Source organism: Emydura macquarii, unplaced genomic scaffold (genome assembly GCF_026122565.2).
Source record: "Emydura macquarii macquarii isolate MOO-44397 ecotype Brisbane River unplaced genomic scaffold, CSIRO-AGI_Emac_v2 contig_320, whole genome shotgun sequence".
NCBI classification, from domain to species: domain Eukaryota; kingdom Metazoa; phylum Chordata; order Testudines; family Chelidae; genus Emydura; species Emydura macquarii.
Genome location: NW_027130457.1, coordinates 4,267,937 through 4,284,120, shown reverse-complemented (window position 1 = coordinate 4,284,120; position 16,184 = coordinate 4,267,937). Strand labels below are relative to the sequence as shown.

The window sequence follows — 16,184 nt, the reverse complement described above, 5'->3', positions numbered from 1 at the left end:
CCATCTGTATGTGGCACTTACCTATCAGCTCATCTTATATTTTGTAGCTCCTTGGGGCAGAGGCTGTCTTTTTTTACATATACATACAGTGCCTATCATAGCAGGGCCCTGATCCCTGATTGGGGCATTTAAATGCTACCAACTACTAAGGAAAATAAATTTATTGCTCCTGGAACACAGTTGTGATAAGCTATTTAAACAAGCTGTACAATAATAACTCAGGTGGTGAAAAAACAGGGGATGCTTACAGTTTATTTTCCAACTAGGTCTCCTTTCATGTATCAAAGTGCGCACTACAAAATTAAACAACCTAAAGATATACATTAGCTTATATAAAATTGACCTGTTAGGAGCATACGGAGCCATTGCTACATATCGACGGTGATTACACAATCCATTTTGGTCAACCACTAATAGCAATAATGTTTAATATTGTGGAAAGCAGAATTTTTCTTGTAGTTTTTCTTTGAGTTGTGTTGTCATAGATGATGGCATCTTCAATCCTAAAAAATGTCAATTACAGGAATCTTACTAATAGATTGACTTGACCGTTCTGACCTCTTAGTCAATACCCAAACTCCCCCTGAGAAAATACATAGTACATGATCCCAGACATCAGTTTATATATTTATAACGATGTTCATTTCCAGAAGGCCTGATAATGGACTTGAAATGTAATTACAGTTCCTTCCTTTGGACATATTAAAGTCATTGGTTTCAGATTACATCACAAGAGAATGTGTACAAGAGAGTACGTGGATAAAGTTTGAAAGCGGTACAAACAAAATGTGGATATACTAGCATTCAGACAAAAAATGTAGAAAAGTAATTGAGATGGCCATTTCTACTCTTCAGTACTGGCACTTCTATGAACACACACGGGTTTGACAGAATTTTGCACATAGTTAATGAAAAGAAAAGAGGTATCATACTTAATGAGAACTCTGGTTTGTTAGCCTGCTTGTGGCAATGACTAGTACTTGTTGCTTCAGAGGAAAGCAAACCCTTCCCAATATAATATATTTAGCTAATTACAAAAACTCTCTGTGGATTGTGTGTGTATATAGATAAGGGAAGGGGAAGGTAAAAGTCCTTTCTATATCTTTGCAAGTAATTTGGCTATGCTTTGAGGCAAGACATTTGAATTTTCTTGATCTGACAAATCTTGAATCTTTATTCTGATTGAGAGACAAAAAGAAAATTTCAATCTCACATGTGAGCTACATGCAGTGTTGGTCTGAGGATATGAGAGAAACAGGGTGGGGTGGGGTGGAATGAGGTAATATCTTTTATTGGATCTGATTCTGTTGGTGAGTAAGAGAGAAGCTTTCGAGCTTACTCTCATGAACAGTAATTGCTCCAATAAAATATATTACCTCATCCACTTGGTTTTTCTTGTTAGCTACAATTTGTCTCTGACACACTGCGATGTATCAGCTTCACTTATATTTATTTTAGACATGGGCCTGAACGAAAACAGTGGATCCAAACATTTCACAAAAGCTTGAATCTGGAACCAGCTGCCAATTTTTAAATTAATCTCTATTTCTGAAATAAGGTGAATTAAAACCCTTGATTTAATACAGCCTCGGATTTTGAGAAGTTTGGCTCCTAAACCAGTTCTGACTTTGTGGCCCATCTTTAATTTTTTTGTTGGCCATACAAAGACATCCTTTGCTGATTGTTTCATTTATAATGGGCTCAATTGTTATAGGACTAAAGTAGCTATGTAGAAAAGGGAGCCCCCGTTGTGGCCATGTAAAGTTTTGTCCAGTCATACTCTAAGCATATTGGGGGAAACATATCAAGTGGAGAGCAGGGATCGTGTGCCCCATGTTACCTGCAAGAACCAGTAAACAGAATTATGGCTGATAAGGAGCTAGCTGGGCATGAGGAAAGAATTAACTGTGCACATAAAAGTACTCTTGCCTTGCCCTGTGTGACACGGCACCTCTGGTTCCATCATCTTTGCTCTCACTGAGACCGCTGAGAGATGTTCCTTTTGTAGATGACTGTGAGGCACACTGGACTAATGAGAGACATTTCACCCCATATAGACCTATATACTCTTTCTATTAAAACATGCCCCCAATGTTTCTCCTATACATTGAAATGCTCTCTCATGCCCATATATCTCCTTGTAAACCTTAAACCTAACACCACCACCCCCCATCCGGGATACTGCAGCCCACCCCACCAATGTCCTCCCCAGACCCACTCCCCCACCCCCATGCATGGACTCACTTGCTCCCCTTGGCAAATACCTCCCAGGGATCCTCCCCACATGATGGATAGCATCCCCCGCTCCCCATATATCTCCCTGCACGCCATTGTACTCCCCGGACCTCCACTCCCACACATGGACTTGCTCGCCTTCCTTGGCAAATGCCTCCCAGGGACCCTCCCCCCACGCTGGATAGCATCCCCCGCTCCCCACATACCTCCTTGCAACCCCCAAGTCCTACACTTCCAGCCCCTCCTATGGGGCCACAGCTCATCATGCTGCTACCACCCCCTGATCCCCGATCACCCGCCCACCCCCCCACTGCATACCATCCCTGGATGTTGTATTACTGTGCCTTGTAAACCCTGACCGTTGCTTTTTGTTTTTTGCTTAAACATTTTCTAATAAAACGTTTAAATCATAGTGTAGTTTATCTACAGTGCTTTACTTCACCACCTTTTACACACACACAGTCATACTATTTACAAAGTCATTCAGCTTAACTACTCCTTTTCCTAAGGGGTGAGGGTGAAAAGAGATCTCACTACACAGATAGCTCCCTTTATCATGCGGAACTAACTCCTCTACTTCCACCCTGCCCTCCCACTTTCTTCCTGTGCTCTTTTATCCAGTCTCCTTGTTAATGGGTTAACTAGCTCATTAGCTACCCAGCTCCAATTTCACCTGGTAATTAGGAACTCTTCTCCTTAATTAGTCCTTCCTGTGAGGCTTAATTGGTTAAACAGTGACCATAGTGTGGGTTCAGATGCTGAATCCCAGCACTCTGTAACACCATGGAAGATGACAAGAGCAGGGTGGGAAGTGTGTGTATTTAAATCACTGTTCTTTCCTGATGCACTTCCAGGGGCAGTGTAGATACATGCTGCTCCTTGCACAAGGCTGAGACTAGCACTGAATACATACATGCCTGGAGACGAAATGTGGAATACAGTAGTTGTCCAAACCAAGACTTCAGTACTTGGGGCCATAACACCATTATCAGTTAAGTAGAATTCCCCAGTGAAACTCATGGGGCATACTGCTTAAAAACTATGAGGGTCCTGTAGCACCTTAAACACTAACAAATTCCTGTGGGCATAAGCTTTCATGGGCTGCAACCCACTTCATCAGCTGCACGAAATGGAAATCACAGATAGGAGGTATAGATATACATCCAAGGGTAAGAAACAACAATGGGGAGGGCAAGTGCTAACAAAGTCAATTCAGTTAGAGTAGATGAGGCCTATTCACAACCATTGATTAGAAGGTGAGAATGTGTGCTTAAAAACTGATGGCACGATCTGAGTGAGGATGTAGCAAAAGTGACTTATTGAGTTTTATTAGCATTAGCAGGAAGAAAAGGTGCATTTAATATTTCAATGTTTGTGTATTTTAAATAGAAAACATTATCTTTAAAAAAGAAGTTTAAGCTCACCTATGTTAGATAAGTTGATTGACACCTGTATTTTTACTTTGCATTACTTAAGCGGCTATTTAGGTTGGTAGGTGTGACTGCTCTTATTCAGAATCATCAATGTCTATTTTCAGGGTTCTGCACTGAGCAGCTCAGAAAACATTATACAGTCAGAGAAGTCACCAGCTTCATTCTCAGGAAATAATATTCTTTCAAGCAAATTATAAGCAAGTCTTCTGAGAGGGTCATTATAAAACTCTCTGGGCTTTGGATTTATTAAACCGTTCTAATTCATACTGTGACAATCATGGAAAAAAGAAGGAAGAAAGAGACTAGAAGAGTTTTACCACTGACCTAAAACAAGTGACTGATATTTTTTAAATGGATGTTGGTGTGATAGCTTGGCCTAGAGCATTGGAGGTTGCACTAGTTTCTAGTTTCTTTAATTTTATACTATTTTAATTCATATAAAATTGTATTAATATATTTACATGATATAACATGCAATGCTGTACTATAATATAAAAATTAATAGAAAATACAATAAAATATTAAAATACAGAACTATAAAATACAATATATATATTTATATTTAATAAATATATATATAATGTATAAAAAACAGCCATTTTTAAAACAAAGTCTTTCCAAAACAAAACAAAAATCAAAACTGTTCTGTTTCTATCTTATCAGAACATTTCTTTAGGACCTTATTAAAAACCTTCATTTTTATTTTTTTTCTTCTAAATGAATTTTGTTGAATTTGACGTTTCCCAGAATGTTTTGATTTTGATGAACTGGCATTTTCCAATGGAAAAATGTTCCATCAGAAAAATTTTGACAAGCTCTGCATAGTGGTAAATTGGAACTAATTGACAACTTAATTCTCCGCTGGTGTTAGTGGTTAGGAAAGAGAGGAGAAAGAGCAGAGTTTTGGCCCTGTTATTCCCCCTATACACTGGGCAGAGAAGCTTGAGTAAGTGCATGATGGACAGGTCAGGGAAAAGAAGTAAGCAGGGGAGCAATAAAGTCTTAGAAGTCTCCATGACCAGCTCAATCGATCCTGCTGCATCAGTCACCGTAGACATACCTGATGGCGTAGACATACCTGAATCACGTTTTCCAGTGATAATAGTGGGATCGTGCACCATAGTTCATATTGTCCTTGGCGGCATAGTTCAGACCTAAAAATGTATTTGGGGGGTGGAGGGTGACTGAATTCTAAAACTTTACAGTACTTCTCTTTTTCTTAATTCAGAGCGTGTAGATTCAGATTAATAGATTTACACATAATTGAATCTCCCCCTCTTTCTGCCTGTGACCCTTTATGGGGCATGCAGATTATTAATAAGCAAAATTCTTAGGTTGATAGTTCCTGCCAATAACACATTAGTGATGATATGCATGAGATAATGAAGATTTGTATGATAAATGGTACTTCTGATGTAAGTCACCTGCACTTTGCTCACTATCCCATCTCCACCAGGAGTTTCAACCACCTACCACTTTTTTTTTTTTTGAATATCTGCCACAAACATATTTCTCTCCTTCATTTCAAATAGATTCCAGAGCATAAGGCCAGATTATTCCAGTCTGCTGTATATCACAGACCAATAAATTTCACCCAGTTACCCCTATATTGAGACCAATAACTCATATTTGACTAAAACATAACTTGTGTTTGGAATAAAGCATACATGGCTATATTACAGAATCATAAATATGAAACTTGCCATCACCTTACTTAGGCCAGAGGTGCTGAACCAGTAACAGATTTAAAATTTAATATTTTCTGAATAAAAGTAGGTAAAATGGGTGCTTTACTATTGCCTTTATGTGGGGTGAGGCCTGAAATGGGGTCCCCTACTCACTAACTGTTGTCCTATTGGGCCAAAACTTTTCCCTTCTTTCTGACCTATCACCCTGCAGTCAGGAGTGAGAACAGCAACAGATTCACCCTTAGACTTACAGTGCTTCTACACGCTGTCCTGTCCTGTGTCTGCTCAACGAATTCATCACAACATCATTAAGGAGTTGGGAATCTCCCACTTTCAAAAGTTGAGGTCAAGGTTTTGCTCTGATGACACATGAATACAAGCAGCTACACAGCTTCTAGGCAGATTAGGACTCTACCCTTGGAAAGAGACTGTTTCCCTTTCTAATTCACTCCAGAAATGATGGCAGAAGGACATGTAAGATTTCTTCCATCAGTGGGATAGACAAGTTAAGAAGATTGAGACAAGGACAGAACTAATAAGAGAGTGAGGTGTAGATTCCTCAGCTGCTCCAGCTGGGCTTGACCTAAACATGGCTTCTTCCCCCCAAACTCACCCTCATGGTGACTAAATATTTCCCTTTTCTCCCTACTGCAAGTAAGATTCAAAATGGCTTTAAAGGTTTACAATGTTGGGTTTGTAAATCACAGATTATTTAAAACATAAAAAGTAGTTTAGAAAGACATGGTTTCTAATGCTGAGCCCTTTCTTCCACCTCACTGCTAACAAGAGACTTTGCACAGACCTCAACAAAGATTCCAGGTCCCATACCTATGCCATATCCCCATGGTCTTGGTATATTCTGAAATTTCCAACTGATACATTTCTTGTACAGGATTCTTATCTTGTCACAAAAAAAAAAAAAAAAAAAAAAGAGCCAAATTTAACTCAGAGAGCACTAACAATAGACATTGGGTCAGTAGAACTCCATTGGAATCTATTGCTGGACACCAGCTTGGTAGAACTCCATCAACTCCAGTGGAGTTCTCGCAGCCTGATGTTTATTGTTAGTGTTAGACCAGGTCTAAGTAATATACACAGGCCACAATATGTGCTGGATAATACCCTCCAGTTAATACAATTTACGAGACTTTGTCATCTGTGAGGCTCTAGTAGTCATAAATGTGTTGCTTGTCAGAGTCTTGAAAACCTACCCATCATTAATTATAGCACATCTGCCCTGCTGGAGTGAAATTTTTCTAAAGGATATTTTCTGGATTACCTATTAATCTCTTTACCATAACATCAAAGGGTTGTCAACCATTGATGCAAAACCATAAATCTGTCTGGACATTAATGCCTGAACCTCTGGCAAGGTTATATCCTTTCTTTGCAGGGACCTCGACAGATACTCAGTTCAGACACAGCATCAAACATTATTCCCAAATTGTGAACGTAATGTGCTGAGGTCAGAATGTGCTGGAGATCACTATTCATGGCAAAATTATTTAGGATCCTTAACAGAGTCAGTTTTGAGAAAATGGTAGTATAGGATTACACAGACTTCTCCTGCACTCTTTTTTAGATCTTTTTAGAAGTAGAAATCCAAATGAATATTCAGAATCTTGTAAATGGCTGTTTCTCAGGCACTTTCAGTACTTCAGTTTTTGCAGAGCTAAGAAGGCCAGGCAGCTAATAAAAGTGCTGGGATCTGTAGTCATAGGCCATTGTCTTAGTGTATATTCCTGTAATCTTTGGACTGGAGCATTAGCCTCTGGAGTTGTAATTTAATCTAAATGGCAGAGTAATAGAAAATGAAACCTCTTTAGAATTTATTATGAACAGATCGACTTTTTGTGGGAGACAACTTCTCATGGCCAATATGGCTCGCTCCACTACCACGTCCATGTGCTATATCTCTGAATCATGAGCTCTTGACTTTATGACTGCAAAAAATATCTGATGAAATTACCTGGATTCATTGCACTAACCAAGCAGGTAGCTTCCCACATCTGAAACAAAAGAAATCCAATTGCTCTCTAGTTACTGCTATAATTGTATCACATCTCAGACAATTAAAAAAAACCTGCTGGCCTCCCTGCATCTGTGCTGTTATCCAGTTCAATGAGACAACCCATAAGGAGACTCCCTCTCCATAGTCCAATAATACATTATTGGACTAGCTGTTGGCTCATTCTACCTTTACTGATATTGTTGCTGTCATCTAATAACTTTAATAAAACTGAAAGGTTAAGAGCATCCCATACTGATTCCTGGCAGCTGTGTATCGGTACAGGAGTGGCACTGAAAAGACTGTCAGTTTTGCTGTAAGGCTCTCTCTACACTGAAATCATGGGGTGCAATTGCAGTTTGTATAGTTTTAATCTAGTTTGCTCTGGCACCAGTGAATACGCAGCAGCTGGTGCTTTAAACACAGTCTGCCTGTGCCAGAAATTACCCAGAGGCAGGCTTGTACAGCCCACACAGAAGCCCAGGGTGCTGCAGCTTCACGGTTCCGGTATCCCAATCTTCCTAGATTAAAACTAGTTTGTCTGTCTATATGTGCTGCAGTCCCTACTGGTGGCTGCAATGGAGACGAATCCTAAGGTAAATAGATGAGGACACTTCAGTAGTTGCAGTATTCCTTTGTCTTTTCCTATACTATTGCCTACAATAAGAAATAGCTAAACTTACTATTTATAGCATTCCGTGTTTCAAATTAACTGCAAACCCTATTCAGTTAGTTTCAAGTGGCACCAATGCTCATGTTGTTTAGAAGAGCTCATGCTATGTTAAGCCCTTTCTGGTCCCACACATCACTAAGAGATTGCAAATCTATTAGAACTTTGATATTTTGTTTTTGTTTTGTTCTTCCTCTTTTACAAACTACAGAATGCAGCTAGTAATTTCATGTTCTATTTTAACCTATTTTGAAAATTGAGCAGATGTTTTTTCAGCTGCAAGATGGGATTTGGAGGTTTTGCTGTCATGCATGTTCCACCTCCCACACGCACACCCATGACAGCTGCTGCACCTTTTTATTATCTCTAAATGATAAAAAGCTCAGTTTACTCACAGAGGAGAAATGTCCATAATTTTTCAGCTCTTAAATTTTTTCACCCTCAACATGTGGAGCAGTCAGCCTGATTGTTCACAACAATTAGCTAAGGAAATTTTGAAGTTTTTTTAAAGCCCTGGCTAATGGTCCAACAGTCTGGGGCAATACAGCAGTTTCCTGCATCCACATAAGGGAACATATATCTTTGCCGTATCTTCCAGTAGATGGAAAAATTCCATTTTTTTCTTCATTGTACCATCTGGCTGTTTATATTTTCAGCCAGTAAAAGTGTTCATGTGTTCAGATTGATGGAACTGCATAAAGAAAAACAAAACTGTTACATTTTGTTCTCTTTAGTCACAGCTAAGTGAACCAATTCACCAAACAGGACTGCACTACAATCTACAGATAGTAAAAACCATGCATTCCACATTGCTGCATGTAGCATTTAAATATATTATCCTGGACATTTGATGAACAGCTTGGTGCAATGATCCTGACCGAATTCTAGATTTGGATTATTATTATTATTAACAGAAGTATTACTGAAGCACCTAGGAGCCTCGACTTGGACCAGCCTGGACCAGGACCCCTTGCACTAGGCGCTGTACAAACCAAACAAAAAATAGTTCCTGCCCCAAAAGGCTTACAATTTAAAGTATAAGACAAGAGATAAACAGATGGATACAAATAGTTAGGGGAGAACAAGGAGTCAGCATAACAGGCAGTGGTCTCAGCCCACCATCAGCCTAATTGTTATCAAGCTTTTTTGTTTTGTTTTTTGTAGGGTTCACAGCAAAGGAGAGTTTTGAGGCAGAATTTGAAGGTAGATATTGAGATAGCTTTGCACTTGTTTAAGGGGAGCACATCCCAAGCATGAGGGGCAGCATGGGAGAAATTAGGGCTATTACATTTCTTTCTAAACAATGGTCTGCAGGTAACTTATAATGTGCTTATTTTTTGTGCCACAAGGGCCCTTCCTGTAAGGTGGAGAGCCCCTCCTACAAGCTGCTGAGTTCCAGCAGTTCCCATTGAGATCACTAAGCGAGAAGGTGGTCTGTACATTGAGGGATGGGACCGTGAGACAAACATACATGAATTAAAAGTACATGCAGCTTGTTGTGCCAGTGTCATGTCTACTATGAGCCAAATCTCCACAAAGGATGACATTTACCATAGTGCAGATGACCTGTCAACCATGTAAGTCGCACATAAACCCTCCTCAGAACCCGAGGGAGGGGATTTGGGATCCTGAATGAGCACCCAGCCTCCCCACACACACTCTTCTCTGCTTCTCTTTAACCCCCACAATCTGCCTCATCCTCAGTAGCCTCCTCCCTTCTGCTACTATCCCTCTTCTAGAACCTTTCACCTATTCTATTCCCTATGCTGCCATCCAACATGTTCCCCCATTATTTGTCTCTGCCTCTACCTATGCCTGTCCTCCAGCCTCTACCCGTCTTGCATATGTAGCTGTGTAGACTGGCAGGAATTGTTTGGGAAATTTCCCCCATGTGGAGCAGGGTTGAAATCCTAGCCCCATTTAAGTGAATGGTGAAGCTCCCATTGATTTAAATAGAACCATGATTTTACCCTAAATTTGTAAGTGCTTAAGCACATATGGTTATGATGAAAACCTTCTGGATATGGATTGATGCATTGCTGCCTTCCTGAGGCTGTAGATCCTGAATACTTAACTTTGAAAGGTGTTAATTACACCTGTCCATCTGCTATTAGGTTACATAGTTAATTACTTTACTGCTGACCATTTTAGGAAAACGGCCCAACTAAGATACTCATATCATATATTTAAGTGTCACCCAAATTAGGGAGATACTTGTACCAATAGGTTTGAAGCAGAATTCCTGCAATGAGATCAAAGCATTCTTCTTTTAAAAAAATCAAGGTGCAATATGGCACTAAAGATGCGAATGATTTCTCAGAACCATGATGTACAACCCATGAACTCCAGGCTGCTCATCACTTTAACTTTTAAAGGAGCTGGATGCTGCTAAGTATAGCCATTAAAAACTATTTGGGTGTGTTTAATAGATTGAGCAAAGCAGTGGTTTCTGCAGTGGCCACATGGAGAGGCTGGTGGAAGGTCCATTCCACATCTAAATCTTCAAGGCCCACTCCTCTTTGCAAGGCCTTATCCTTCTTTACTGGCCTCCCCTCTTGGTAAGTCTAAAGCCACATATTGACTTTCAGCCTCTACCAAAATATATGTGGCAGGTACTGAGAGGAAAGGAAGGTCTGGGTGCCTTTATTTGCAGCTGCCAGGTGAAGTGAATGAAGCTGTGAGAAGCTGGTGGGCAAGTTGAGGAGTGGACATCACTGTGTGGTCTGGTGAAAAAAGCCAAGGGATAGGAGAGAAAAACAAGGGCAACATATGAACAGCATGAAGAAAAGGAAGTGAGGGCCCTTGTGATTTTTATTGCAGTAGTGCCTTTGGACCAAAAATGCTGGTTAGGGCCACATTCTACCTGGTGCTGTACAAAAAAATGGCAGATGGCTCCCTGTCTCAATCTAGGATTTAGAGAACACTCAATGGATGAACAAACAGATAAGCAGGAGGAGAGGGAAGTGAGAGGCAAAGTAACAGACAAGTATATTTGTCTGTATTGCACAAGTTAGTAATCACAGTGGTCTTAGGTGTTGCACTATGGTTTGGTAAATTGGGTTAATGAGCAGAAAAAGTTAACATGATTAATGGAAAAGGCATGCTAGGAAAACATTAGTCAACATCAGTATTGCCACAACTAGGTCCTTCACCTCCCCAGAAGAAGCAGGGAAAAGGAGATTGAAGAAGAGCCTGAGAAGAGCCCTCAAAAGAGCCATGTGAAAAAAGGCAAACTTCCAAAAGAGGTGCTCAGCACTGGCCAAGAGCAAGTTTCTAGTTTTTGGAAAAAGTTTCTTTTTGGGAGAGGGGAGACAAGGAGCAAACATGGCAGGATTTTCTTGAACTAAAAATAGGTATCAGATAATAAGAATCTAAAGTCTGAGGAGGGGTGGAAAGAAACCTACTGGACAGTCAAAAATACGCTAGAAATTAAAAGACTAATTGTGCATTGAAATCTCCAATAAGAATTCTTTGAATTTATGTAATTACTTATGCATATTAGGCACAGGTCCCTAACAAGTTGCCAACTAAGGCTTCAGTGCTGCAAATTTCCGCACCATTGCTTTGAATGAATAATTTGTTGATATCTGATCACTTCCCTTGATGAATCCAAAGGTAAAAAGAACATCAGTTCAAGTTATTATTTACAACTATGAATTAATTCTAATTAGCTCATAGAAATTCATGGTCTTTCTATAAAGCATTTTCCTTAGGTGGTTCAGTAAAAAGACAATAATAGAGTTTATAATATTCAGGGGTAGCCAAGTATTCACAACAAACTTTAAGCTATAAATTGTGTTAAAAGCTATTCAGGCTTTGATTTATCAGTTCCTCCTTAGTACCACCATTGATCACTTGAACAATTAAATCACTGAAGTCTCAATAGGAAATCTCAAGAAAAGATATTATGCAGCCTGTAGCCTCACCTTTCACCTATGTGAAATGACTTTTCTTTAAATATTCATACATCTGTTAAATGTGGTGTTTCTAGGTGACAAGAAAGTAACGTGATTTATAACACATTGTATTTCATAGGAGAACAAGAGTAAATCCTGTAATATCATTTTGTCTTCATCTGTCTCTTCTTTTCTTGAGTAATTCATATGAGTGTCATAAAAGGATATGTATTTGCCATCACAAGGAATAACCCCAAATATGTATCTGTATTTAATGTAAAAGTGCTGCATTTATTTGGATTAATCCTGACTCACACAATTTTTCCTTAAAGAAATTTTTGCTGGACATTTCAGAACAATCCATTGCAATTCATTAACCTTGTTAAAAAGTAAGTGATGCATATGTCTCTTTTTGGTCACTAGAATGGGGCAAATAATGGGAAATATTTGTCAGATACTTTATTTGAAAATTTCTCCAACGTTCGCTAAACAAAAAGTATTCAAATTAATGGACCAGCTTTACTGGAGATGCTTTATCTTAAAGATAACTTGCTGTAAGTTACAGGTTGTGCTCGTAGAACTGCCTATTGTTTAGGTTGCCCACCATAAAACCCTTTTTTCAGTTGCTTATAAATTTGTCAAGCTTTAGTTGTCTGAGCTGAAGTTTTCCATGCCAGATGTCTGCCTCAGGCCATTTTTAACTTCAGCCAAAAGGGTTCAGTTATTTCAGAGAATGAAATGAGGGAAAAATATATTTTGCGCATGTTAAAAAGTTCTGGTGACTTTTTCAAAGAAAACAACCCATGTTTTGGTGAACAGACCTTAAACCTGGCATTTCCTAACTTTTGAGTGCTTGATTTTGCAACCTTGATAATGTTCTTTTCACATAATTTTTTATAAGTAATATATGTTTATATTAAATGCAACTAGTGTAACATGTTTCAGGTAGTCATAAAAGGTACATTTTACTAACTGAGTGGCTGGTTGAATTATGGACCGATTTCATAGATGGTTCTTGTCACTCATTCCAAGAAACCCTTACAAAGATTGAAATGCAAACAGTGGGTCCCATTCTTTCTACCTGGAAACCACTCAGCTAAGAGAGTGAAAACACCATGAGTTTCAATGTTGCTGATTTTCCTGCAAATTTATTCATCAGGGAGGAAGGGTGTTAGCCCTGCATGAAGGAAGCCAGGGGGGTCCATCCACAAACCCACAGATCCTAAGAAATCTTCCAGAGGTGTGTAACCACCTTGCAGAGACCCTATGCTTCCACACTGCTGACCGGGTCTCCCCAGTCTTCCACTCATCCCCTGCACAAATTGGCTCCTGCAGGAGCCAAGCGTTCAAGCAGTCTCCCAAATGTCGTCAATCCTGAGATCATCCAGCTTCTGCAGGGCAGTTCAAGTCACAGTAATTTATATTGGCTTCCTTCTGTCTTCACCCCTGGCTTGGTGATGGGTGGAGAATTTGTCAGTGGTTATCAACCCCTCCCTGTCCCCTCTGAAGATAGGTCTACACTGCAATGAAAGGTGTGATTGCAGCTCAGGTAGGCATACCTGTGTTAGCTTTAATCTATCTAGCATACTAGCACTATAGGCTGTAAAAGCCCACCCAAGGACCTCGGTATGTATTCATGTTGCTAAGCCCATGCTGAAGCCTGAGCCACAGTACCTAAATCAGCAGACTCAGATTCCAGAGGAGCTCCTGAGGGGTCAGGGAGGCATGCCACGGAAGTAGCACTCTCACATACTGTGCACCCCCAGACCAAAACTGAGGGTGTAAGTTCCTGTCCAGACACAGAAACAAAGGCAGGTTTCATTAAACAGAGAGAACAATCTTAATTCTGTTTGTGAAGATGTTGGAGGCTCAAAATTCTGTGGTTGATCCCACAACCTCCTCTTGCCCCACCAACAGGAAGGCAGGAAAGGAGACAAATTAAGAGATGTGTCTTACAGGCATGAATATGCACTTTAACCAATGAATCAATGTGATTAAATATGAATGAGGATGAAAATAGATCAGAATTGTGAGGTTTCTATTAACTTTTGTTTATGAACATAAGCCTGTTAAGTGCACTCCTTTAGTAGGAATTGAGGACTCTTGGCACCTCTCAACGGAGCAGGAATTAATGTAAATAAAATGTTTAGCATTGTCATTTGTGAGCTTGTCTAATAGATATTAAAAGGTATGAGTCTTACTTCATTTACCCACCTCTCCAAGAATATGAAACATCACAGGAGGAACATTTCTATTGTCTGACAGTCTGATCTGAGTATTGGCTAAAAGTCTATTTCCTACTGCAAGATAGCAGATTAACAAATGCAGTCAGCATCTTAGATTAAATTACAAGTTGCAAATTAATATGAGGAGAAAAATCCGCAAAAAAAAAAAAAGGCACTAAATAAAGCTGGGAACTTTGTTCATAGCACAACTCCAAACCATCCCGACTCCATTTTGAATTCCCACAAATTTGATATTCCAACCATAGGTGATAAAGTTCACAAACCTTTCAACTGAAACAGAGCTCAGCAGTTCTGAATGAATCTGGATCAAGGTGAAAACAGGGACTTAGACTCTCTCTATAGTTACTGAGATTTACTAGGCTGAATTCAAAGTGAAGCCTAAGATTGTGTGATCTACTGTGAGGAGTTGCCACTTCTTCAGGCAAAAAAGCTTGGAAAAAATCAGGCAAAAAGATAATAGTAGATAAAAATACTACCAGATGGAAGGAAGGAAGAATGGTATAGCCTTCCAGCACTCAGATATAAAATGGCCACTGTGGGTGCCAGCTGTTTCTCTCCCCAGATATAAAGGAGCAGCTACCAGATTTTCATAGGAGGAAGAACCCAGAGTAGAGCTTTCAGTCATCACTGGATAGTTACAGGAAAAAAGGTCTTAGGGAAGTGGTTGCATTCCTGTCTTTCTGAACACTGGAATTCAGGATGGAAAACATCAGGCTTCATGAGATTGTCATTTCTGGAGCGTTTTTGAGAGTTATGATGTTTTGTTTTTCTTTCACTAATTTCTTTCTAGACTATCTTAGATTTTCTTATTTACTCATACTCTCTGCCTTATGTTTCTCCTCTGAATTTGGACCACTGAGTCTCAGAGCATCTAGTTTGGTATAATTCATCAAATGGCCAGAAGAAAGGAATGGTAGCAAGACCAGTAACTCACAGAACAGTACCAAGGAACATATAAATTAAAGTAAGTCACCCTATTTTTAACTGACATCTAGTTCTGATTCCTTGTTTTGGAATATGGGCCCCAGTCCTGCAGCAAACACTATATGGCAAATACCTGCAGCTGTGCAGAACCCCATTTGACTTCAAATAAATACATTTGTGCAGTAACTGTAGTATTGGGAGCTTAGCTAGCACTCTCAGTATTAACTTTTGTGTGTAAGTCTCAAAACCCAGTCCTATAGAAGGATTCACGTGGGTAATACCTTTAGCCAGATCCACAAAGGGATTTAGATACCTAACACTATATTTACACACTACTGTGATACACAAATACAATGCTAAGCTGCTGCCAAATCTTATAGGTGCCTAAACTTAGTCAGCACCTAAATTTTGGCTTCAAAGATTCCTTAGGCACCTAAGCTTCCACCTCTGGGAATACGCACTTATGCCTGAGGTAGGCACTTATCTCACACCTCTACCCTATCACAATCCTCAAACCAGGTGAAAATAGGTATTGGGGAGAAGAAGTTAGCAGCTTTCTTTTTAACTTTTGTTCCAGTGGTTAAGGAAATTCACCAGCCTGTGGGATATACCATGCTCTCCCAAGAGGAAAGGATTTGAACAGAGTTTTCCTACCTTTGCCATTAGGCAAGTGATCTAAGCACTGGATTATGAGATACTCTCATGTGGGGTTTCTCTCATTCTGCCTTGTTGAATTAATTCTACAGAAAAAGTGAAAATGACTCTGTAGCCCAGAGGTTGGAGCACTCACCTGAGAAAGATACCCCTGCTTAAATCCTTTAGCCTAAGCAGGCCAAGAGAGAAATTGAAGTGGGTGTCCTACATCCCAGGGGAGTACTTTAATCACTGGGCTACAGGTTATAAAGGAGTGTGTGCCTCCAACTTCCTTTCCTCCCAGCTGTTTTGTGTGCAATTAAGGAAGGCACTTACGCTGATCTTGCAAGAACAGTGTAGGCACCTGACTCTAGGAGAGGGTTCCCAGGTGTGGACCATAAGGAGCAGGGGATGCCTCCCTCCAACCTAGACTTAGGTGCCTTACATCTGG

The 16,184-nt window shown here is 39.8% G+C and overlaps 1 long non-coding RNA gene across 1 annotated transcript; it reads right to left on the bottom strand.

Moving 5' to 3' along the window:
* Nucleotides 1-233: 233 nt before the first annotated feature.
* Nucleotides 234-15,962, bottom strand: LOC137167190 (uncharacterized). The gene is made up of 4 exons (XR_010924045.1): nt 15,891-15,962; nt 4,747-4,822; nt 1,930-2,029; nt 234-503 (listed from the first exon to the last, which is right to left on the bottom strand). It is a non-coding gene; the product is annotated as an uncharacterized lncRNA (long non-coding RNA).
* Nucleotides 15,963-16,184: the final 222 nt, after the last annotated feature.